Source organism: Chinchilla lanigera, unplaced genomic scaffold (genome assembly GCF_000276665.1).
Source record: "Chinchilla lanigera isolate Chin_1 unplaced genomic scaffold, ChiLan1.0 scaffold00092, whole genome shotgun sequence".
Lineage (NCBI taxonomy): Eukaryota > Metazoa > Chordata > Mammalia > Rodentia > Chinchillidae > Chinchilla > Chinchilla lanigera.
This window is the reverse complement of record NW_004955493.1, coordinates 3055161-3080221: the sequence shown is the minus strand read 5'-3', so window position 1 is coordinate 3080221 and position 25061 is coordinate 3055161. Positions and strand designations below refer to the sequence as shown.

Sequence of the window (25061 nt, the reverse complement as noted above, 5' to 3'; positions counted from 1 at the left end):
GCCCGCGGGGCATGTCCCAGGAGGATCGGCACAGGGCTGTGGAGGGCGGGCTCCCGGGTCACGTGCAGTACCCAGAGGACGCGGGCTGCTCCAGAACAGGATACTTGCTTGGGAGCAGCTTGACCCGCTCTTCCTAATCCAGGAATTGGTTTCTGAAACAGGAATAGGAATTCTTTTTTTTTTTTTTTTTTTTGTCTTTTTGAGACTGGGTCTCACTATGCAGTTCAGGCTGGCTTTGAGCTCACTTTGTAGCCCAGGCTGCTCTCGAACTAGCAGCGATGCTCCTGCCTCAGCCTCCCAAGTGCTGGAATTACAGGTGTGCGCCACCACGCCAGGCAGGAACAGGGATTCTCGCTGGGACCGATGTTCTGGTGTTCAACACTGCCAATTCTAGAGGAAGGAAGTTAGGGACACAGGAGAGGAGGTGTAAAAAACAAAAGAAAACTAGTGAAACATGTTGTATGTAAATGTGAGTCTATATTGGGAGAAAAATAAAAATCTGGGATGAGGATTTCGCCAGATTTTGACACTAGAGTTACAGCAGGAAAAGCCTCAGAAGTGCGTCAAGGGAGGGCAGGTGCAGAGGCAGGTGCTGGAGGGATGGGTCTGATCAGAATATGCTACGTGCACGTGTGAAAATACCGCATGGGTTACGAAAACGTTGCAAAATTAACAGACAGTGGTAAAACCATAAAAAATAAATAATAACATGAAATCCTGGTCCAGAAGTGAAAGAAAGACAGACAGAAAGAAAAAAAAGGATGGCCCAGTACAGCGGCATATACCTCTAATTCCAGCTACTCAGGAGGCTGAGGCAGGAGGATAGCAAATTCAATGCCAGCCTGGCACACTTAGCAAGACTCTGACTCAAAACAAAACAGAACAAAACCAAAATCATAAAAAGAAGTGTAGTTGGGGTTGGGGATTTAGCTCAGTGGCATAGCACCTGCTTGGCAAGTGCAAGGTCGTGAGTTCGATTCCTGGTACCAGAAGAAAAACAAAAACAAACAAACGAAAAAAAAGAAGTGTAGTTCAGTGGTAGAGTGCTTGCTTAGCATGAACCAGGTTCAATCCCCAGTACTTCCAAAAAGAAAAAGTGTATTCCATCTTGAATCATTTCAGGTGGCACTACAGAGACAGAATAAATCTCGATATTGGTGGAGAATCTGTTAGGAAATGTGAGATAAACTGGGATGAGTCGTGCGGACAGCTGCTGGGACTGTGGCAGTATTTCATTTTTCAACATAAAAATGTGAAGTTTTGTTTGTTTTATGTTCTTTTCTTTCCTGTGTGTTATATTTCTGGACATATGATGTTTAACAATAAAACATATACAATAAAACAAAAGGTACTTTTTATATGAAGAAATACAAACAGAAAATAAATATATGAAAAAAATGTTCAACATCATTGGTCATTTGAGAGATGCAAATTAAAACAACACTGAAATTCCATCTCGCCCCAGAAAGGATAGCTGTCATAAAGAAATCAACCCATAACAAATGCTGGAGAGGCTGTGGGGAAAAAGGAACCCTTCTCCACTGTTGGTGGGAGTGTACATGGGTGAAACCACTGTGGAAACCAGTGTGGAGATTCCTCACAAAACTAGGATTGAAGGTCCCATTTGACCCAGCTATTCCCCTTCTGGGTATCTTCCCAGAAGAATTAAAACATCACACCACAGTGATATATGTGCACCCATGTTTATAGCAGCACAATTTGTAATAGCTAGATCATGGAAACAACCCAAATGCTCAACAACCAAGGAGTGGATAAAAAACATGTGGTCTTTTTAATATAATGGAGTATCACTCAGCCATAAAGAAGGATAAGCTGGAGACTTTTATAAGTAAATGGATGCAACTTGAGTTCATACTCATAAGTGAAATAAACCAGACGCACATGTGTAAGCATTGTATTGTCTCCCTAGTGTGATAAGCGAAAGAGTAAATGTTATCCAAAATATACAATAGATATTGTAAAATGGGAAGAAACTTCAAAAGGAAAGAGAAACTGGTTTAGAGGGATGGGAAAAAAGAAGGAAGAGAAAAGCAAAAGGAAAAAAAAAATATATATATATATATATAAGATAGTTAAGATAGTTATGCTGCTAATTTCTCTCAATTCATTGAAAAGGTAGGTTTGTGCTGATATTGTTTGGACAATTAAATACTGATATCTCATACTCTGAATAACTAATTTAAAGATAACAATACACAATGTATAAGCCATTTTTACCCTCCTATCATATTGATCTGGAATTTTGGTTTTTTTGTCTTTGTATTTTTTTGTTTCTTTTTTTCTTTAAAAGAAAAAAAAAAAAGAAATAAAACAAAAGATAAAAATCGGGGCTGAGGATTTAGCTCAGCGGCATGCCTGCCTGGCAAGCGCAAGGTCGTGAGTTCGATTCCTGGTACTGGGAACCACGCCCCCCCCCAAAAAAAAGATAAAAATTAACACTAGATTTGTGATTCTGAAACCTGGCTGCTGCTCAGAAGGGAAGGGTTTTTCCAATACAGGTATGGCAGCAGATCCCAGAAAAATAAATGAGCATCTCGGGTGGGGTCTGAGATGTCTATCTGAGAGCTGGATGACGAGACATAAAGTTAAAAAGGGGAAACAGCCACCACAATAACTGTTACTGGGTTAGGTTCTCCACTAAAAGAGAATACAAATGAGATCACCAAGGTCTACAACTTGGGGTACAGTCACTTCTGCCAGAGCCACATGAGAAGAGAGTGTTGGGGAGAGGGGGTGTCTCAAATGGGGTAGAGGTTGAATGACAGCCAGGCAGCCACAACAAACACAAACACAAACAAACAAACAGAAACAACCCAGGGCCGGGATGTAGCTCAGTGGCACAAGTGCCTGGGTACAAAAAAAAAAAAAAAAAAAAAAAAAAAAAAAAATGCAAAACAGAGAACGACAAAAACAAACCTTCCATAATAGAAATGTGGTAGTTATCCATGGGAGAACAGTTCTGTGGCCTCCTTGGAAACCAAAATCTGTGGATACTCAATTCTCACCTATAAAATGCTGTAATATTTGCATGTAACCTACACACACCCTTCTGCATACTGGAAGCATCTCTGGATTATTTATAACACCTAATATAATGTAGGTGCTGTGTAAATTGTTTTTGTGCCTTTCTTGTTGTTGTTGCTTAGGCAGTACTGGGGGTTAAGCCAAGCACCTTTGCACTGAACTACCTCCTCAGCTCTTTTTTTAAATTTTCAGACAAGTTCTTGCCAAGTGGCTAGATTATCCAGGTGAGCTTGAACTTGCGATCCTCCTGCCTCAGCCTCCCTGTAGCCTGGGATCACAGATATGTGCCATCACATCTAATCCTCTTGAATTTCTTTTGTTTGATAATAACCCCATTCTCAAAGCCAGATCCTGGAAAATCATCTTTGAATTTTCTCCTTCATGTTTAACTTTTCCCCTACAAGTTTATTTCAATGCTCACGTCATATCTGCGGTTCACTCCTGAGTCTTCATTACCACTTGGTGCAATTGCAGTGCAGTTCTCTGGATAATCTGCATAGCTATCACTCCCGCAGGACTGGTCAGCGAGAAGACTGGTCTTTTCATTTCTGTGGCTCTAAATCTGAGCTCAGTGACCAGCAGAACACATTCTAATTTTTGTGGAAAGATATAATAAATTAAAGTCTGTAGACACTGAGTTTTATACACCATCTTCCAAGCCCAGCATTATGTCACTCCCTGAGTAATGTTTTAAAAATGCAAATCTGACCATATTTTCCCCTCTGCTTAAAATCTTTGCATATTTCAACGGTACCCAATGCCCTCACTCAGACCAATGTTTCTCAAATTTTCAGTGTCCTATAATCACTCACTGGGTGTTTGAAGCATATGCAGGCCTCCAGTTTTAGGTAAATACACATCAATCCTTTAATAAAACTAATCTGTAATAGCTAACAATGACCAGTGTTTAGCTGGTCTTGGATAATAGTCTTCTATTATCCAATTCTGTTTATCTGCTGAGTTTGAATTCTACTTGGCTCCTAAGTGTGAAGCTTGAGTTTCAAGTTTTGCAAATCAGTTTTAAGCACCTGGTGTCTGGGTTCTGGATAAGGGGCAGGAAGGGGTGGGATAGTGCAGAGTACCAACCATCCTGAAAAGAAGTAGGGACTGCGAATAACTTGTTCAGCAGGATGAGCAAAAATTTCCAATGAATTACAGCTTAATAAGTGGGCGATGTCTTGCAATACGTCACACTGAACAAATGAGCCAATGGTTTGTACCTCTGTCTCTGTGTGTGTCTCTGTCTCTCACTCACTATAGGGGTTGTAGGTGACTGCCTCCCAACAGCAAGAGATTATGGAAGGGATCTCATCTACAGAGGAGGAGAAACAAGCAGAGGATTTCCTCACTTCAGATGAGGCTAAGGAGACGTATAAACTGTGGGAGACAGTGCAAAACACCATCCGAATAAAGCTGTAGCAGCGTGAGCGATGAATCCGTTTAACAACCATGCAGTGTCGCATTTCCACAAAGTCCTCAAAAGGAGGGAAAAGCAGGTGTCACTGGGTAGGTTCCTTGTTAAAGCTGCACAAAAAGAAAAAGATTCCCCTGAGCCAACAGACAGCAGTGATTCTGTTAGCAACAGTGGAAGTCGTCCTACACAGAGACCCTCCTCTCTCTTGGCTCCCTCACACCAGGCACGGAGGTTTCAAAGGGAAGTGCTGGTTCATTTACTTTTCTTTGCATTCTGTATTTTCTTTATTTTTCATATCATATTTCTGTATTTGAATATTTTTCCTATAAATATTCATTTATATGAATATTTTGTGAAATGAATTGTCTGAGTTTCAATTATTTCTTGGAGGGAAATTCTCTGATATACAAGTGCTTTGGGTTCTAAACGTGTTTCCAGAATGAGCTGCGCTCACAAGCCAAGGCTTCACTGTATTTCTATGTACTCACATCCTAAATGTGGGTAGAGTAGGAATAGCAACAGCAGGAAAGTGAGAGACACAAAGTCAGCAAGAGAGATACTGTTATTTACAGTCAATCGCTAAGGTATATACACTAATATATCTGTACCTGTCTATACCCATATCATTATATATCTGGACTAGTGACAGATTTCCTTTCTTTTTGCTCTACTAAATTACAAAGCATAGGGCCAGGATATAGCTCAGTGGCATAAGCACCTTCCAGGCAAGCGCAACATCCTGAGTTCGATTCCCAGTACCAAAAAAATTTTTTTAAAAATTAAAAAAAAAGAAAGCATAATGGACTGTCGGTGTATAATCAGTTTCTGTCTGGGGTGACAGGTCCCGAGAATGAGGTGCCTGAGGATGAAAAGGAAAAAACGAGAGAGACGGAGAGAGTTACGGATCAGTGGGCTGTAGCCTGTCGGACTGAAGCCTCCATTACCGTCCTCCTTAGCCTTTTATTGGGATACAAGCAAAAAGCAGCAGGGCACATGGGAGGAGTAATTAACAGAACTGGTGAGGACAGTACAACTCAGTTACCACAGGCATGAGACTTGACTTAGCCACCATGTTGTCATTTCTTGGGGCATCTCTCAGCACGGCAACCAGCGCTGTCCCAGAGGCTTTCCACAGGACACAGGGCCTGCTGTCGTTTCCTTTACCCCAGTGCTTTTTCTAGACTTCCTCCGGAATCAGACAGTCGTATGGTTTGGTGAGGCCTGAAGTCCCACACAGGTAATACACTGAAAGATGAACTGAAGAACGTCGTTCTCCACAATGGACCGTTAGCTACGGCAGCCAATCTCTGGCGGCCCTGACAGATGGGTTCGTTTATCTGGATGGACCACGTACCCAAACGCAAGGTGGAGTTTCTCATGAAAGGCTCACTCTTCACCGGCAGCTAGGGTGAAAAAACATGCCTCAGAGACAGGCATGGCAGCACATGCCTGTAATCCCAGCACTCGGGAAGCTGAGGCAGGAGGATCATTGGGAGTTCGAGGCCAGCCTGGGCTACAAAGTGAGCTCAAGGCCAGCCTGAACTGCACAGTGGGACCCTGTCTCACAAAAAGACAAAAAAAAAAAGCTGAAAGTTTAGGCATTTTAATTTGGCAGAAATTTAGTTGCAAATGAATATCTAATGTTTTTTGCTTGGGTTCAGCTCCAATAAGAATTTCTGCATGTTTCCTGGCATTGTGTGTGTTTTTAAATGTTCCCAGTAACATAGCAGGGTGTGGTGGCACACGCCTGTAATCCCAGCACTCAGGAGGCTGAGGCAGGAGGATCGTTGTGAGTTTGAGGCCAGCCTGGACTACAAAGTGAGCTCAAGGCCAGCCTGAACTGCACAGAGGGACCCCGTCTCAAAAAAAGACAAAAAAAAAAGTGCCCAGTAATATGTCAAATGATAATGTCTTTTTCTTCACTAAAGAATGAAGAAAATCAAATGTTGGAAAGAGTCAGTGACTGCCAACAAATCCCCCTGCATCACAGTCCGACTTCGGCGAGCTTGTCCACTGAATAACCTTTCATGCTGGGTCTGAGAGGTCTGCACTGCCCAAGCTACTGACCACAGTACACTGACACGAGACTTGTAATCCCAATAATAACGTTCACAGGCCTGCATGGGTCTGTGATTTCTAGTCTTTTATTGCTTTATTGGTGATAAAAAGAAATCATGACACAGCTTCCTTTCTTTGACTTACAGGAGGACTTTCACGTTGGACAGCTGACATGGGTTAGTATGGAGAGGCAGCTTGAATGTACGCCCATTTTTTCACAAAACACATGGAAAAAACACAACTGAGGTGGCTTCTTTTTTCTTTTTTGGTCTTTTTTTTTTTTTTTTTTTTTTTTTTTTTGAGACAGGGTCTCGCTATGCAGTTCAGGCTGGCCTTGAGCTCACTTTATAGCCTAGGCTGGCCTTGAACTCACAACAATCCTCCTGCCTCAGCCTCCTGAATGCTGGGATTACAGGCATGCGCCACCATGCCCGGTTTACAATGAGGTTTGATGGCACTAACAATTTCATTACTTCAAAACTTAAACTCAGAATGCATACTACTTGTCTTAGTTACTTTTCTCTTGTTGCTGAGACACTCAAAATCAAGGAAGGAAAGGTCTTTCTAGCTCACAGTTTGTGGAGGTTTCAGTCTGTAATCAGCTGGCTCCAAGGCAGGGTGGCATGGCACAGGGGCAACCGTTCAAGGAGGCAGAAGACAGCAAAAGCAGCAAGGGCAGAAAAGGGCAGGGGCAAGCTTCTTTTCCTCCCCTGTACTGCATGTAGGCTGCCCGCCCGCACACATACCATCTCCTCTTGCACAGGCTCAGGATGTTTATAAAGTGAGGACCCTGGCTCCCGGCTGAGTTACTTACTTAAGCTTCTAAACTCAAGTCTCAAGTTGACACCACGTGTCAGTCATTACACTACTGAAAGGCAACGACCCTGAGCTAGCACAGCTGCAGGCAGTTCAGCATGCAGATACAACCATTCTTGGGTAGTCAAATAAAGCAGATGGGAGCAGTGCCCGCAGTCCTTCAGCCCTCCCTGCATCCCTGCCGCTTTCTGGGGCTCCCCTCCTTCTCCCCCTGACTTGCTGTGGTCCCGAGAGATGTCAGTAAATGTGACACCAGCCGAGATGTGAAAAAAACACTCGCACATTTTGACCCCGCCTTTGCGGTAGGAACCTGCTTGGGCTAGCCCGCAAGAGGATGGGACCTGGGGTGCAGCGCCATCGGGCACGCTGTCCCAGCGGAGTCCGGACACGGGAGCTGATCCAGGCCGGAGCAGCTGTTCACGTGACCCACAGCCCAGGCTGGATTCAGGACCACGTGACTTTGCGCACTGCACAGACCCCTGCGCTAAGAAAGCCCCAATACCTGGCCAAATGCTCCGCGACCTCATCTGGAATTCTGAACAGTTTAGGACCTCATTTTCCCTTTGCACTAGGCTCCAAAGGATGTAGTTTGTCCTGCTCACCTGAGCAAGCCTCGCTGAGACGGGAAGAACCACCTGGCCGGTCTTCAGTCTCATGACGCAAATAAATTCTTATGGCTTAAATGGCTGCGGTGCGTGGTTGCTTCACAGCGTTGTAGATGCTCCTACATCAAAACCTTCCTCGCTGGACATCAGCCTTATCTCAAATCTCAATCTCTCTCTCTCTCTCTCTCTCTCTCTCTCTCTCTCTCTCTCTCTCTCTCTGTGGAAGTGCTGTATCACTGAGCTACATTCCCCGTCTTTTTGTTTTTGTTTTTTTGAGACAAGGTCTCACTATGCAGTTCAGGCTGGACTTGAGCTCACTTTGTAGCCCAGGCTGGCCTTGAACTCCCAACGATCCTCCTGCCTCAGCCTCCGGAATGCTGGGATTACAGGCGTGCGCCACCACGCCTGGCGCCATTCCCTGTCATTTGAAATTTTTGTTTTAAAAAATAAATAAATAAAGTACAATAAAGTTTTTGTTTTGTTTTGTGTGCATTTTTCTTTTTGTGCCGGGAATCGGACTCAGGACCTTGCACTTGCCAAGGCAGGTGTTTGTGCCGTTGAGCTACATCCCCGGCTTTTATTTTCTTTTGAGACGGGGTCTCCCTAAGCCGCACATGCTAGCCTTCCAAGGACAGTGGTACTTTCAAGTGCCCCAGTGCATGAACTTAATTCTTTCCACGTCTCTGGTCACAAACCAATTTGGACGAGAATTGAATCAAATTGCTGCCTAAGGTCAACGTTAAACCTAACCATTGAATTTGACTTGGTTTGCAATCAAAGTCCTGGAAAAGAGAGATAAGTTCACAAGTTGAGGTTCCACTGTGGCTGGGATTATCAGCAGGCAGCATCACACCCAGCTTTCAAATACATCTGTAATTTGCATCATTGTTCACAAAACAGTAGTAAAAGGATTCCGTGAAAATGTCTCAATGGGCGTGGTGGGGCATGCCTATAATCCCCGCACTCAGGAGGCTGAGGCAGGAGGATCCTTGTGAGTTCAAGATCAGCCTGTGCTACAAAGTGAGCTCAAGACCAGCTTGAATGCATAGCAAAACCCTGCCTCAAAAAGACAGAAAAAAAAAAGGTCTGTTTTCCAGTGATAACTACTCGTTAGAATTATCAAGTGTGTCTTTCTTATTTATATACGTTCCACAGAGAAAAAGAACTGGTTCGTACTTTTCCACCCAACCACAAAGCAAAATATTGGCTGGCACTGCGACAACGGTGGTTTCGCCACATCTGTACACCATTGATCTACGTGGCATCCAGCCTGGCGCAGTGTTTGCTTGTGGTGGCTTTGGCTCGGTCTCCTGGCACTCCCTCCACCTGGCAGACAGTGGGGATTGAGCCCAGGGCCTTCACGCTGAGCTACATCCCAGCCCTTCTGAAAATTTTTATTTTGAGACAGGGTCTGTAGTGGATTGACAACTGGTGGTCAACTTATAACCCCCAGCCGAACTGAGTCAGCGTGGTGCTGGGTGTGGGAGGCCCACCTGGGGACTGTTGCCAGCAGCACAAGAGGCAGAACTGGTGAAGGAGAAAAAAGGCTGTCGGGAGCTGAGAAGCTGTCGGAGCTGGTGGAAGCTGTAAGGAGCTGTTGGTTCTGTTGGAGGAGCTCGTCATGCTGGCTTTCCTGGTGAACTTAGCTGTTTTCATCCTTCGAGGAGCTCAGGACCTTCTTGGTAATGAGAATAACTTCAGTTCACTTTGGGGGAGCTCTGGTCCTCACTCTGAGCATCATTCCTGGCTCCAGAGGGGAAGAAGGGACACAGCTCAGTCTCCTGGAGAAGCTTGCTGCACTGGCTTTCCTGATGGGAACTCAGCTGACTTCACCACTGGAGGAGCTCGGGGCCTCACTGTTGCTGAGGAAGGCTGTGGGACCTTTCGGGGGAGCTCTGGTTCTTCCGAGCGTTGCTTCCTGGCTCCAGTGCAGATCCCTCAGCCTGCTAGCACAGATCCTTCATCCCGCTGGCACAGACTTCCTAGATTCCACCACTGACCTTGGGGCCTTCCCAGTGCAGATCCCTGAAACAGGCCTGCATGAGACATTGTCATGGGCTCTGGGTCTTCAGCTGGACTCGTGCAGGACATTTTCACGGGATCCAGGCCCTCAGCTGGATTCCTTGGTCTTAGCGTGTGGACAGAGTTCCTGCACTCTTTTGTATATCGTTCTTTGGGTGACTGTTATAAATAATCATATAAAATTATGTGTCCTGTATTATATTGTTTCCTTTTGCAAAAATAAGCACTATACTAAAATAAGGTCTCACTAAGTTTCCCAAGGCTGGCTCAAACTTTTGACCCTCCTGCCTCAGCTTCCCAGAATGCTGGGATTACAGACATGTGCCACCGTGCCTGACTCTCCCAGTGTTTTGTTTACCCTAAACGTAGGACTGGGTTTTTGTTGTTGTTTGTCTTTTTGAGACAGGGTCTCGCTATGCAGTTCAGGCTGGCCTGGAGCTCACTTTGTAGCCTAGGCTGGTCTCAAACTCACAACGATCCTCCTGCCCAGCCTCCCGAGTGCTGGGATTACAGGCGTGTGCCACCAGGCCCGGTGAAAATCTTAGTTTTGCATGTGGCTCAGTAAAGACATTGCTTGACCACAGATGCTGTTGTTTTATTCTGGAAATGATGTGAAATCAGATGGTATTGGGAAGCTGGCAAAAGTTCTGTGATAAGCTATACACTGGAGACAAGGGGGACGCACCCCTCTGGTCAGTAAAATGCCTCTCTCAGGTTGTCACAGCCACGTTTCCTATGTGCACTTTCCCTTTCCGCTGCTTGTGCGAAAGTGTCATATTTGGAGAAGCTCTGGTCCCAGCAGATGTGGGAGTCCTGTTTGCTCGCAAGCTTCTAAGCTGTGCTGCCAGCACTACTATTTTTTTTGTTTTTGTCTTTTCTTCCGGTACCGGGAATTGAACTCATGACCTTGCGCTTGCCAGGCAGGTGCTTTGCTGCTGAGCAAAATCCCCAGCCCCTCAGCACTACTATTTTTAATCACTGCTTTTACACTTTTGTGAACCACTTCCCAGTCATTCATCTACTTTCTTCAATCACAGCCTCATCATAACATAATAGTAACAAAAACAGCAAGCTTTACGCATACTGTGTAAACGATATGCAAATGGCCCGGGTAAAACCAACTACAAGATGGGATAGAAAAATACAACAAAGGTTTTTTATTTTAATACAACACAAGTGGGTATTAGTAAAACTATGAAAGCACTCTTTTTACATCTGTGAAAAATAAAACAAAATTGCATAACAAAGTATTAGAGAGGGCCGGGGATATAACTCAGCGGCATAAGCACCTGCCTGGCAAGTGCAAGGTCCTGAGTTCGATTCCCGGTACCAAAAAAAGAAAAACACAAAAAAACAAAGTATTACAGAATAACAATAGTTAATACAGTGTGCACCATAATCTTGAAGGGTGGCCCAAATGTTACTCAGAGTAGAAGTTAGAGACAAAAATGACTCTCTTAATAGCACATTTTCTTATCAGTGAACTAAGAGAAACTAGCGGGATAGATGAAACAAATGAGCATGTGTATTACACTAGTTTTGAAACAATGGAACAGATCATTTGGGGAATTATTTGAATTCTCCCTACTTTCCATCTTCTACTTTGCTTGCTCTGTCTCTCTCCTTCTCCATCTCATAGAGGAGAAACCATGCAGTATTTAGTCTGCGTGTCTGACTAATTTCACTAAAGTGTTTGTATTTTTAATAAGTATTACAGTAAAAGACACCTTGCTATTTTTTTTTGGCACCGGGAATCAAACTCAGGACCTTGTGCTTGCCAGACAGGCGCGTGAGCCGCTGAGCTACATCCCTGACTCTAGGGTGCTTTGCTCTCAATCCCCCTCAGATACCCAACCTTCCTTCAAACACACTTATCCCGTTGTTCATCCCGTTGCTCTTGCCTTTTCCAAAGCAGTTCCGAGTCCTCTTTCGCGCCTTCAGGTGCAGTCTGTGGCTGCCGCTGTGCCTTGAATGTAAAATGTCTACCTTTCATGGTCACTGCGGCTTTGGGGAAGAGCCGGAAGCCGCGCGGAGCCGGATCCAGCGAAGACAGTGGCCAGGGCACACTGTCACGTCTTCAGGAGCTGCCTTCCTTTAGATGGCACTGGATAGCACAGCCACTGTCCGTGTGACTTCACCTCGTAAAGACAAAGGGGAGACTTCCCGAGCTGCTTCAGAGAAAGGCACTGACGGCAGATCAGTGTGCTAGACGTCGAGGAGAGTATGCTGAGGGGGATTAAGGGCAATGTGTCTTTTTTTTTTTTTTTTGGTCTTCATGAGGCAGGGTCTCGCCATGCAGTTCAGGCTGGCCTTGAGCTCACTTTGTAGCCCAAGCTGGCCTCGAACTCGCAATGATCCTCCTGCCTCAGCCTCCCGAGAGCTGGGATTACAGGCGTGTGCCACCTTGGCGGCTTCTGTGTGTGTTTTGATATAGTTCTAATAGAAAGAACCGATTGGCACAAATAACCAGGTTCTACAGAAATGTGTATCTCCCGTTGTTAATCAGTTCATGACTATTTGGTTTATCTCTCAGGGTCCAGTGATCTGAGTTAATGTGAATTTACACTGACAGCCTTCTAGGGGCACCGGCAGTCTAAATTTCTAAACATCTGCAGCCGAGAAGCACACCCTAACCCGTGGTGAACCCGCGTGGTGGCAGCAGATTTCCAGGCTTGATAGCGGAGTTGCTTTCAGGCGTATCTCCGTCTTTTGCTAACTTTAACCTTCCTCCAGATTAATAAGAAAGGACAGTAACACTCCGAGCCTTCTGGGTTTTTCTGAATGTTTGCTTTGAAGTTTAATATGCAAAAAGGCAGCCTGCCCAAATCTTAACTGTTCCACACAAGGAGCTGTGACCCACGTGTGAACCTGCAGCACAATGTCCACGTGAAGATGTAAGACGCTGCCATCCTCTAAGAGCCCCCTGTTTGCCTCTTTTTCTCGTTACCCCCCCCCAAAGAAACCACTTTTCTAAAGTCAGCCAGGATGGACTTGCTCTTCCTTATTCTAGAATATCACACAAGTTGACCTCACGCCGAGCAAGCTATGCGTGCCTCTGTGTCTAGCTTCTGTTATCCACGTCATCTCTGTGGTGCTGCCGATGAATGGGCTGGTCTTTTTCACTGCTATGCAGTTTTCCCTTTCTGCTTTCTACACCTTTAAAACTTCTAAAATATTCCTTCAAAAACCAGTGTGGGGCCGGGGATACAGCTCAGTGGCACAAGCGCCTACCTGGCAAGCGCAAGGTCCTGAGTTCGATTCCGGTACAAAAAAACAAAACAAAACAGAAAAAAACCAATGTGGCCAGGCATGGTGACGCACATCTGTAATCCCAGCACCGGGGAGGCTGAGACAGGAAGATCGTTGTGAGTTTGAGGCCAGCCTGGGCTACAAAGTGAGCTCAAGATCAGCCTGAACTGCATAGAGAGACCCTGTCTCAAAAAGACCAAAAAAAAAAAAAAAGTCATGCTCTAGATATAAGGCATCCCCCATAGACTTGGGTATTGAAGGAGCTGATCCACAAGTGAGTTCATAGCTGGGCTATGAGAAGCGGGGCCCAGCTGGAGGGAGAACCCCTGGGCTGCCTTGAGGGGCGCACGCATTCCGGCCCCTCCCTCCCCTCTGCTGCCTGGCTGCCCTGCACCTCCCCGCCAGCGTGATGTTTCTGCCTTGCGCTCAGCTACCTGGCCTGAGATCTGGAGACCACCAGCCAAAGCAAAGCGCTTCTCCCTCAGGTTATTCTCGTCAAATACTTCATCACAGCAACAGAAAGGTTATTAGCACAAAGGTATTATTGCACAGCTCCAAGTTCCTCCAGACTCACTTCCCACGGAACAGTGATAGAAAAGCTGAACGAGACGCGACACACACCTGTTGGAAGGCATCAGTGAGCGCTAAAGCAGCAAGACGCAGCGGAATCAAGATCAGGGACACAAGGAAATTCCACAGCGATAAGCTGCGCCGGGCGGAGATTCTCCCTCTCTGATGAAGGATGAGGCGGGAGAGGGTTTAGCAAGCTCATAAAATGAGGCGTGCGGGGCGGCAGGTGGGAGTCCGGGCCAGTCAGTGAGGAGCGCTCTGGTCGGTGCTTCAGTCCTTAGACTGGGCTTTGAAAGTCTGCAGGAGGATAGGGCTGGCTTCTGCACACACAGTGTGCCCTTTTCTACAGAGGCTTACGCACCCACGGGTTTTGGTAGCCTGGTGGGTGACTGGGGCTTCAGACACCGACACACAGCTGCATTTCTGTAACAGACTTACACAATAATTCCTCTAGGTGTGAAATGAATAGGACACTCTCTCAGCAAGGAAACCCAGCTTTGAATCCTCTGTCTCTCACTGGGTCAAGATTAAGGAAGGGATTTTTTTTTTTTGAGACAAGGTCTCACTATGCAATTCAGGCAGGTCTTGAGCTCACTTTGTAGCTCAGGCTGGCCTCGAACTCACAACGATCCTCCTGCCTCAGCCTCCTGAGTGCTGGGATTACAGGCACGCACCACCACGCCCTGCAAGGAAGGCATTCTTAACCTGTGATCTTGGCTGTAACTCAGGAGCCAGGGACTTGGGTGAGGAAAAGATTTCAATTTTAAACACAAACTGCTAAAAGAGGTTATCATTCCTCAAATCCTGAAGGTAGGCAACAAGTCACTGTCGCTTTATAGAAATCATGAATATTTTCATATCACATTACAGTTGTTGCAGCTGTTTAAAAATATCTATATTCACATAGATTCAAAACAAAAGATTCAGTAGTCTCTTACTGACTGAATTTTGTAATTTAATACATGCACAAGGAAGCGCCTATACAGCGCTTGTATGCTACTAATTTCTTTTTAATTTTTTTTTGTCTTTTTTGAGACAGGGTCTCACTATGCAGTTGAGGCTGGCTTTCAGCTCACTTTGTAGCCCAGGCTGGTCTCGAACTTGCAATGATCCTCCTGCCTCAGCCTCCCGAGTGCTGGGATTACAGGCGTGCGCCACCACGCCCGGCTAAAACATGTTGATGAATACATCTCCATAAAATTTTGTTTACTGTCATACACTGGATGCACCTGTACATCCACACTGTATAGTAAGAAGGAAGGAGAGTAACGAGGGTCCATGGCATAAACATGTTTAAGAACTTCAGACTTAACATGCTCAAAGAACTAACAGATAAATCTATAATTATAGTGAAAGATGTTAGCATATTTCTCTCTTTCACTGGAAAAGCAGAAAAAGAAAAGAAAAATTCAAGAAGAATATAGAGAACTTGCCCAATATGATTTTATTTTATTTTATTTTATTTTATTTTTGGTTTTTCTCCGGTACCGGAAACCGAACTCACGACCTTGCGCTTGCCAGGCAGGCGCTTTGCCACTGAGCTAAATCCCCAGCCCCCCAATATGATTTTAAAACTTGGCCTAACGTATTAAAAGCCTTGTGCTCAAAAACTGCAGAACCTACGGTCTTTCAAGTGTACGTGGGAAGTTTGCCCAAACTGACCATGTGCTGGGCCCAAAAGAATATCTTAGTAAATATCAAAAAATGAAGTGAGAGAGTTATGCTTTCTGATTGTCATCAAATTAGTCTGTAAACTAATAAGAAAAAGAGAAGTCTTCTCCGTATTTGGGAGGAAAGCAATATATTTTGAATAAACTTTCCCTAAGGGGAATCATAAAATATTCTAAACTGAGTGCTAATGGAAACATTACATGTCAGGGGGCTGGGGATTTAGCTCAGCGGCAAAAGCGCCTGCCTGGCAAGCGCAAGGTCGTGAGTTCGGTTCCCGGTACCGGAGAAAAACCAAAAAATAAAAAAAAAAAGAAAACATTACATGTCAAACTGTAAGACCAAGTTAAAATTATGCTTAAGAGAAATTTATAGTTTTAAGTATACCTATTAGAGAAGGAGACTAAAAGTATCAATGATCTAAGCTCCACATCAAGAAGTTTTAAAATATAATAGTTGCTAGGCATGGAGACGCATGCCTGTAATCCCAGCATTCGGGAGGCTGAGGCAGGAGGATCGTTGCAAATTTGAGACCACCCTGGGCTACAAGGTGAGCTCAAGGCCAGTCTGAACTGCATATCGAGACCCTGCCTCAAAAAGACCAAAAAAAATATATATATATATATATATATATAATAGCAAATTAAACTCAAATTAGAAGGAAGCAAATAATAAAGCTAAGCAATTAATAATACAGAAAACAAGCATATAATAAGGAAGATTAACAAATCCAAGAACTAGTTTTTTAAAAAAATTTAGGTGCCGGGCGTGGTGGCGCACGCCTGTAATCCCAGCACTTGGAGGATCCTTGTGAGTTCGAGACCAGCCTGGGCTACAAAGTGAGCGCAAGGCCAGTCTGAACTGCAAAGCGAGACCCCGTCTAAAAATGACAAAAATAAATAAATAAATAAGTAAATTTAGGAAAAAAGTATGTAAATCCCTGTTAGAAAATGATCAAGAAAAAAAATAATCTAGATGAAAGGGACATCACTACAAGACCAACAGATACTGAAAAATAATAAGATATTATAAATAACTTTATGAAATGACATTTGAGAATTTACATGCAATGGGTAAGTATTTGATAAATATAAATTATCAAAACAAGATAATTTTGAGTCCTATATCTATTAAAAAACACAAATTCATATTAACAGTTTTTCCTTGAAGGAAACTCTAAAGCCAGATGGTGAATTCTATTCAATATTCAAGGAAGAAAGCCGGGCGTGGTGGTGCACACCTGTAATCCCAGCACTCAGGAGACTGAGGCAGGGGGATCATTTCGAGTTCAAGGCCATCCTGGGCTACAAAGTGAGCTCAAGGCCATCCTGAACTGCATAGTGAGACCTTGTCTCAAAAAGACAAAAAACAAAACAACATTCAAGGAAGAAATTATACCAAATGTATACAAATTCATTTAAAGAAATTATACAACAACCAAAAACATATTTCTGGAATTTATAAGTACAGCATAATCCTACTACCACAATCTGATAAAATCACTATAGGAGAGGAAAATTACAGGAATATTTTTCTCATGAACACAGAGGTAAAATTTATAAATACATATATGCTAACTTGATTGACAGCGATGATATAAAAATATAGGCTTACTTAATCTAGTTACATAAAAGGAATATTACATTATCAGGGGTAGATTGGGACCATTTCAGGAATCCCAGATTGGTTTGACATCCTAAATTTAAACAATAGAATTCACTACCTTAAAAGAATAAAGTAGGAAAGTCACTTTAGTATCTCCAAAGACCCAGAAAAATACTTGATAAAATTCAAAAACTATTCAAGATCAAAACTAAACTCTGGGCAAAAGAGAAATACAGAAGAATCTTCTTAATCTGACCATAAAGTGAAGCTCTAGCCAGATGTAGTGGCACAAGCCTGTAATCCCAGCACTCGGGAGGCTGAGGCAGGAGGATCGTCGTGAGTTTGAGACCAGCCTGGGCTACAAGGTGAGCTCAAGACCAGCGTGAACTGCATAGCGAAACTCTGTCTCAAAAAGACCAAAAAAAAAAAAAAAAAAGTGAAGCTCTAAGAAAGCTGTTTGGCAAACATGTCACCTACTTGTATGATGTTGAGCTCTTTCCCTTTGAGAGTGAGACAAGAGTAGCTTTTTTCACCATTTTTATTTTGTTGTATTAGAAGCTCTCAATGGTACAAGAAGACTAGCAAAAAAGGAAGGTAAAGATGTAACGGCTGGGAGTGGTGGCACAAGCCTGTAATCCAGCTCTTTGGGAAGCTGAGGCAAGAGGATCACAAGCTCAAGGCCAGCCTGGGCAGCTTACAGAGACGCTGTCTCAAAATGAAAATTAAAAGTTGGAGTTGTACCTCAATGGTAGAGTGCTTGCTCAGCTTGGGTGAGGTCCTGGGTTCAAGCTCGCAGCACCACCAGAACCAAAACAAACAAAGGAAGAAAGGACGTGACACACACAGGAATGCTGCAGGATCATTATTCACAACACCCGGAAGTGGGACGCGCCATCAACAGCAGAGAGGATAGATCGTAGCGTGTGCACGCAGTGAGTTAACATGTATTGGTGGACATGGATGGGCTACTAGCTACATAAACACAGGGGAACTTCAAAAGTAAAAGAACAAAAGAAGTCACAGAAGAATACCTGGTGATGGCCGGGCGTGGTGGTGCACACCTATAAACCCAGCTCTCGGGAGGCTGAGGCAGGAGGATCACTGTGAGTTTGAGGCCCGCCTGGGCTACAAAGTGAGTTCAAGGTCAGCCTGAGCTGCACAGGGAAACCCTGTCTCAAAAAGGCAAAAAAAAAAAAAACAAACCTGGGGCACAATTACACTTACAACACAAAAGTTAAACAGCAGTATACTGACTATACAGCACCTTGCTTAGAAATGTACATGTGTGTGATAACACTGTAAAGAAGGCAGAGGAATTACTATTGTAAAAGTCAGGAGAACAGCAACCTGGGAAAGTGAAAGCGGCTGTGGGAGAGCTTCTGAGATACCGGGTGGCGTAACACGGTCTGGCTCCTTCTACAGATACTTCTATACTTGTGCGTACTTCGTATGTATTACAGCTCGTTTAAAAGGTTCTGCCAAAAGCAATTCCCGGGAGGCGTAATCACTCGGTTACAGAAAATACAAAGGGACAGGCGAATGTATCAAATGACACCACGAGTAAGAAATCAGCAAATCTAGACTTTGGGAACTCGAGGACAAATGATTTTGTTTCTTTTTTTTTTGCGTACTGGGAATCGAACTCAGGACTTTGTGTTTGCCGAGCAGGCACTGTGCTGAGCTATACCCCTGGCCCAATTTAGTTTCTTTAGCACAAAATTACAAGAAAAAAATGAAGAAAGAAAGCAATAAATTACAAAAATGTAAGAGCCAGATTAACCAATTGCCTTTAATTAACTAATTAACTACCAGTTGTATAGACCTTGTTTAAAGACTTAAACTACAAATTATAAAACAATTGCCAATATGTGAACACTAACTAAATATTTCATGATAAGGATTTATTCTTGATCTAGGGGGAAATGTGGAGATTATATAGTATTTAGGTTTAAAAGGGGCTCCTTAAGGCTGACAGTGTAGCTCGGAGCTTGATCACCTGTGTACTATGAATAAGGCTCTGGGTTCTATCCCCACAGCACCAAAAAAAACCCCCCAAAAATATTTAAAGTTAATGGAAGCCGGGTGTGCCAGTGCACACCTGTAATCCCAGAGCTTGGGAGGCTGAGGCAGGAGGATCACTGTGAGTGCAAGACCAGCCTGGGCTACAAAGTGAGCTCAAGACCAGCCTGAACTGCAGAGCGAGACCCTGTCTCAAAGACAAAAAATAAAATAAAATAAAATAAAATAAAGTTAATGGAACACCAGGACTGTTGGCACATGCCTGTAATGCCGGGGAAGCTGAGGCAGGAGGAATCACAAATTTGAGCACAGCCCGAGCAATTTTCTGAGAACTTGTTACAAAATAAAGGTCTGAAAATGTAGCTCGCAGTGAAGCCCTTGGTTCAACCCCCAGCTTTGGAAATAGAAAGAAAGAGGAGGATGGATAGAGGGCGAGAGGAAGAAGAGAATGGTACAAGGTGGAGGAATCCTGGTCTCCCATCCGTTTGTTTGATTTTGTCTTTTTGAGACAGGGTCTCGCTGTGCAGTTCAGGCTGGCCTTGAGCTCACTTTGTAGCCCAGGCTGGTTTTGAACTTGCAACGATCCTCCTGCCTCAGCCTCCTGAGTGCTGGGATTACAGGCGTGTGCTACCGTGCCCTGCAAACGATCTTGTTAAAGTGCTGATTTAGGTCCAGAGGGTTGTGTTGGGGGGGGGGGGCTGACAGGCTGCATTTCTAGAAAGCGCCCAGCGGATCTGTTGCTGGGCCACCTCAAAGGAGAATGCGGCTGCTCTCCTAGTCAACCCCCCAGCGATGCCCCCCCCCACATTCTCTATCACTGGATGGAGCCTGGAACTCACCCTGAGGCGCTGATTGCGTTGCCTTGTAAACCTCTCAGACCCTGGGCTTGCTTCACTCTGTGGAGAATTTATGCAGTGAAAATTCAACCTGAGAGCAGCCTGCATCTCCTGGGCTTGAAGTCTAGCGCTGGGGTGTGAGCAAGAAGGGTACAGGACTGCAGGGCCCAGCTCCCTCTAGTTTTTGAGACAATGTCCCACCGTGCAGTTCCGGCTGGCCTTGAACTCATTATGTAAACTTGGCTGGCCTTGAACTCACAGTGATCCTCCTGCCTCAGCCTCCTGAGTGCTGGCATTATAAATGTGCACTCCCACACCTGGCTCCCTCTGCCCTTTTACCCCTGAATGCTCTGACCCTACACTCGTCTTTTCACTTTAGTAAAGGGTATCACCATGGTAGGGGTCATCTTTAACATGTGCCTGTCTTCAATTCCTGTATCTAATCCATTAGCAAGACTTTTTGTTTCTACCTCGGACACTTTTTCCCAATCTGTGCATTTTCCTTCCACTGCCTCGGCAGTTACACTGAGCTACACCGCTTCCCTTCTGTTCCAGAAAGTCACACGGTACCTGCCTCGGGCTTGCACACGTGCCGTTACTTTCCTTGCCTAAGGACCGAGCTCCGTGTGGATCCAGTTTCCTAACGGGGTAACAATCTCAAAGTCTCCCTGGACTCCAGGACAGCCCCAAACAACCCTGCGAGAAGACGAGGCCTTGCTGCACCACACCCACCTTCTCCTAGACACTCTCGCGATTCACGTCCATGTCAGACACCCAGGTCCCTGCTTGTTCTGAACAGCAAGCAGAATCGGGTGCATGTCTAGAGATACGTTTGTCTCTAATCGCAAAGCTGGCTCTTGGCTCTAGGTTCCTCCCAAGAGTAGAGGGAGACAGACTCCAGCTTATCCTTTTGAATTCAAGCAGTAAGTCTGGAAATAACAGTGTTTTTGCAGCTTTCCCCTCAACAAGAGGTGTATTTCTTCACTCGAGACCGCTCATGAATCTGGGCTTGATCACACAGCTTGTCCAGGTCAAAGGGGCCCTAGCAAAACAGGCAGGTTGACACATGACAAGGGCTTGCGTTGGGAGTGGTGCTGCACACTTGTAATCTACTTAAGAGGCTGAGGCAGGAGGATTGCCACAAGTTCAAGGCCAGACTGGGCTGCACAGTGAGTTCAAGGCCAACTGCACTACACAGCCCGATCCTGTCTCAAAAAACAAACAAACAGAGGCACTTGTTAAGGAAGTTTTACATACTGCAAATCTAATTCTGCTGCTTCCCTGCTTAAAATACTGTCATGGTGCTCACAGATCCTGGGATGATGCCCACAGGGCCCCCTGAGATCCGGACAGCCTCACCTGGCCCGCCTCACTCGCACATCTTGCTCAGTCTGCAAGAAATCTGGTTGCTCCCCCGGGAATCTCATCTCCTTCCCTTCTAGGCCATGCTATTTCCTCTGTCTAGAAAGTTCTCTCTGACTCTGCCTGTGTGGCTCTACTTCTCTCTCAGAGCCCAACCTTTTTTTTTTTTTTTTTGTCTTTTTTTGAGACTGGGTCTTGCTATGCAGTGCAAGCTGGCCTTGAGCTCACTTTGTAGCTCAGGCTGGTCTCAAACTCACAACAATCCTCCTGCCTCAGCCTCCCGAGTGCTGGGATTACAGGCGTGTACCACCACGCCTGGCTTTTCAGAGCCCAGTCTAAACATCTCTTCCTCAGAAAGGCCCCGTTTGACTGAGCCTCCTCCCTTAGTCTCCCCGGCTGCAGTCCACCTTCACTTCTGTGCAGCATATTCTCCAGGGACCCCCTTATTTTCCTTCTTAGCAGACGCCCTGACTTGAGACAAGGCGTTGTCTGGTGCCAGGGTTTGTGTAACACCCACCACTGCCGCTGACCTGTAAACTCTGTGAGAACAGCGTGCATCTGAAAGGCTCACAGATGTAATCCCTCACAGCACCTGTCAGGTAGCAGCTGCTCGATTATCATTTTGTGAAACCGGCTGCCGCAGTGGTTGACTGCGCAGGTTCTGGAGGAAACTCCCTGGGCCCCAATCCTTGCTCTGTCACTTACTAGCTGAGTGACCTCAAGCAAGTCAACTAATTTCTCTGTGCCTCAGTTTCACCGTCTCTAAAGTGGGGTTAAAATAGCGCCCTTTCCTGGAGTTGTCAGGTAGACTGTGCCCTCTGACTGTTAACTGCTTCTTGCAGGCCGCCTGACAGTGACCCAGAAGCTTCTGACGTAGCCATCGTGTCTTCCTTGGTGGCTACGACTCCATCTTGATGGGATTTATAGGGACTCTGCCTCACCCAGCAAAGCCGTGGCCTCAGACTCCCAGCCAGCGTGCAGAGGGGCCTTTTGCCACCTGACTCCGGCTGCAGCTTTCGGGTCTGATTTCTCCTACTGAGAGTCGAATGTTTGGGGTCACAGACCCTGGGCTGTGGCTGTGCCTTCCCTCCTACGTCGGGTGACCCCTAGCTGAGCCGCACCTGGCTCCCACCGACAACTCCCGAGAAGCAGTTCCGAGGGCCCCGAAGACGCGCATCCATTTCCCTTAACGCCTGGGCGCACGCACATACGAAGGAGAAGAACTGGGCAGCAGACACCGTCTTAGTGAAGGGGAAAAAATGTAGGGGGGTCAGTGACTACATTTTCCAATCACCAGGTGCACAGAAGCTTACTGTTCCGTTCCTGGGCAGGAAGAAGAGAACATTTACAGCAGGTAGCAAAAGATGAATTTTAAAAAGTGAGGGGAGGAAGAACTAAGAGAAACAGCGGGGGGAGAGGAGGCGGCGGGGGTGGAAAGGGAAAATGCGAAGGACGCGGGCAGGGCGGGAGCAGGCGCGGGCCCTCCCGGGCGGCGGGGGAGGGCAGGGCCGGCACGAGAGGCCCGCGAAGGCGGCCCGGGGCGGAGGTCCCCGCACCCGCGGAACTCCGGCCGGCGCCCAGCCCCGGGATGCGTCGCCGGGCCGGGCCCAGGGCAGCGCGCACAGCCGGTGCCCTGCGCATGCCAACGAGGCGGTCGAGGGCGGCGTCACCGAAAATTGCTCCGGGTGTCCCGCACTTACCAGGGTGGGAAATCCGCGGGCGGCAGGACGCCGGGGCCCGGCTCCCGGGGCGTCCCGCGGAGGGGCGCGGGCTGCGGGTACCCGCGCTCACCAACCCCGAGGGAGGAAGAGCCAGACCAGCGGGCGGAGCAGGGGGGAGCCGGCCCGAGTGTTTGTATTTAAATTGCGGTGCAGCCCACGTAGCCCTGGGAGTCACATGCCGCCTGCAGCATCGGCGGGGCGTCACGTGACAAGGCCCCGTCACGTGACGAGGCGGACCCGCCGGTCTCCGCCCCCCGCGCGCTGCCTGCCTCCGCTCCAGGGAGGGTGCGCGGCGGACCCGGGGCCCCGCGGCGCTGCGATCCCACGAGCAGGCAGCCCGCCTCGCCCCTCTCCCCGGCTCCTGCGACCTGGAGCCCCGCCAGCCCCCGGAATTCCAGCCTTTGTGCATCGCTCGAGGGCCGGGCCGCGGCTCCGGGGCTGCAGGGCGTCGGAGCTCGCGCCCTCCCGCCCGGTCTGCGGAGCCCGGCTCGGTCCCTCTTCCCGGGCGGGGCAGTGCGCGTGGGCGCGGGAGGCCGCGGAGCGCGGAGGGGCACCGGCCGCGGACGCCCCTTCCAGCCCTGGAAAGCCAGGCGGGGCCCACCTGGGGCTGCGGTTCGGCTGCCTCTTGCTGGCCATCACGCCTTTGCTGTTGCAGAGGTCTCTCTGGGGGTCTCTGGCTGTCTGTCCATCCGGCTGTCTGTCTGTCCGGCTGGCTTGGCGTACTGCCATTAACATTTTAACTGCTGGACTCTCTCCCCTTCCTTAGGGTACAGTTAAACAGCTTTGGTGTGAAAATCTGCTAGAGCGGCTCCCTCCCACTGTAGTAACTTCTCCCCACCCTCCTGCGTTCGTTCCCTCTTTCAGTAAACAAGCGTTTTTGGGGGGCACCACTATGTTGCAGGTTGCGCTGGGCCCTGAAGAAAGGTGAAAAGGGGGCGAGGAGTTGCCGCGGAAACGTGTGGAGCAGGATGAAGTGTCTCCGAAGCCCGGCTTAGAGATGCAAATTCCGGAGTCACACACGCAGACGTGCAAGTGTAAATGCTGTGCTCTTCACTCCCGAGCTGCTCCTTGCACTCTCCCGGTCAATATACTCCCTCCACCCCACCCTGGTCAATACGGGAGACTTAAGTTAGTCACCTCCAAATAAAGCCTCTTGCGCGGCTTCACATTTACAGCGAATCAAATTAGACACTTTTCTCTTGTTACTTTCTCCCCAGGAGTGATCCTAACTCATACTCACCAGAATACCGTGGACGCATCACGCGGACCGCTTCCTGAAGACAGAGTGTGATCTGCTGTCCCTCTGGGGACTTGTCGGAGCAAAGGAGGATGAAGACAGCAGCCGCGTGCACCGGCCCTGGGAGGAGGAAGTCGTTCCAAACCAGAAGCTGTGTGCCCCTCCATCCTGTATGAGAACGGAGGAGGGGTCCGTGCAGACACGGTCGGCTGACCGCTCGTGCCAAACGTCACACGCGCGTGAAATACGACGTCCTGTGGGTGAAACCAGGTCCGGGTGCAGAGGAACAGAGGGTTTCTTGCTTTTCACCCCTGAGCTTGTGTGACTATGAAGTCGCCTCCTGTAGAAAATGGACTACTCAGGGACGGGGATCTTGCCTTATGCACTTCTGTCGTGCAGATTCCGTGCGGAAAAAAACCCATTACTGTCCCCGCGGCCTCAGAGAGGACCCCGTCCTCCCCTCTGCGCAGTATCGCTGCAGGGGTAGGCAAGCAAGCGCAGAGGGGTGGAAGAGTCACCCGGCTGAGCTTCCGGGAAGATTTTCCTGTCGGATCAGAGGCCTGTAAGAAGTCTTGCTTTGCTTGCCTCCTTTTGCTGCCTTGAGGCAGTTGTGGAACGCAGCCACGGAACCACGAAGTGGAAAACGCCACTGGCTTATTGAAACTGCAGCCAGGGATGTAGCTCAGCGGCACAAGGGCCTGCCTAGCAAGCGTAAGGTCCTGAGTTCGATTCCCGGTACAAAAAAAAGAATCAAATTGTATAGGCTGGGGATATAGCTCAGTGTCATAGACGCCTGCCTGGCAAGCGAAAGGTCCTCAGTTCGATTCCTGGTAA

The 25061-nt window shown here is 47.0% G+C and overlaps 1 protein-coding gene across 5 annotated transcripts in view; it reads right to left on the bottom strand.

Moving 5' to 3' along the window:
• Tnrc6a (trinucleotide repeat containing 6A) overlaps positions 1-23187 on the bottom strand; it is a 186634-nt gene extending 163447 nt beyond the window's left edge. For all 5 annotated transcript variants that reach the window (XM_005405109.2, XM_005405110.2, XM_013504801.1 and 2 more), the window contains exon 1: positions 22970-23187. The gene's annotated coding sequence lies outside the window, so the exon portion shown is untranslated. The remainder of the gene's footprint in view (positions 1-22969) is intronic.
• Between the last annotated feature and the right edge of the window lie 1874 nt (positions 23188-25061).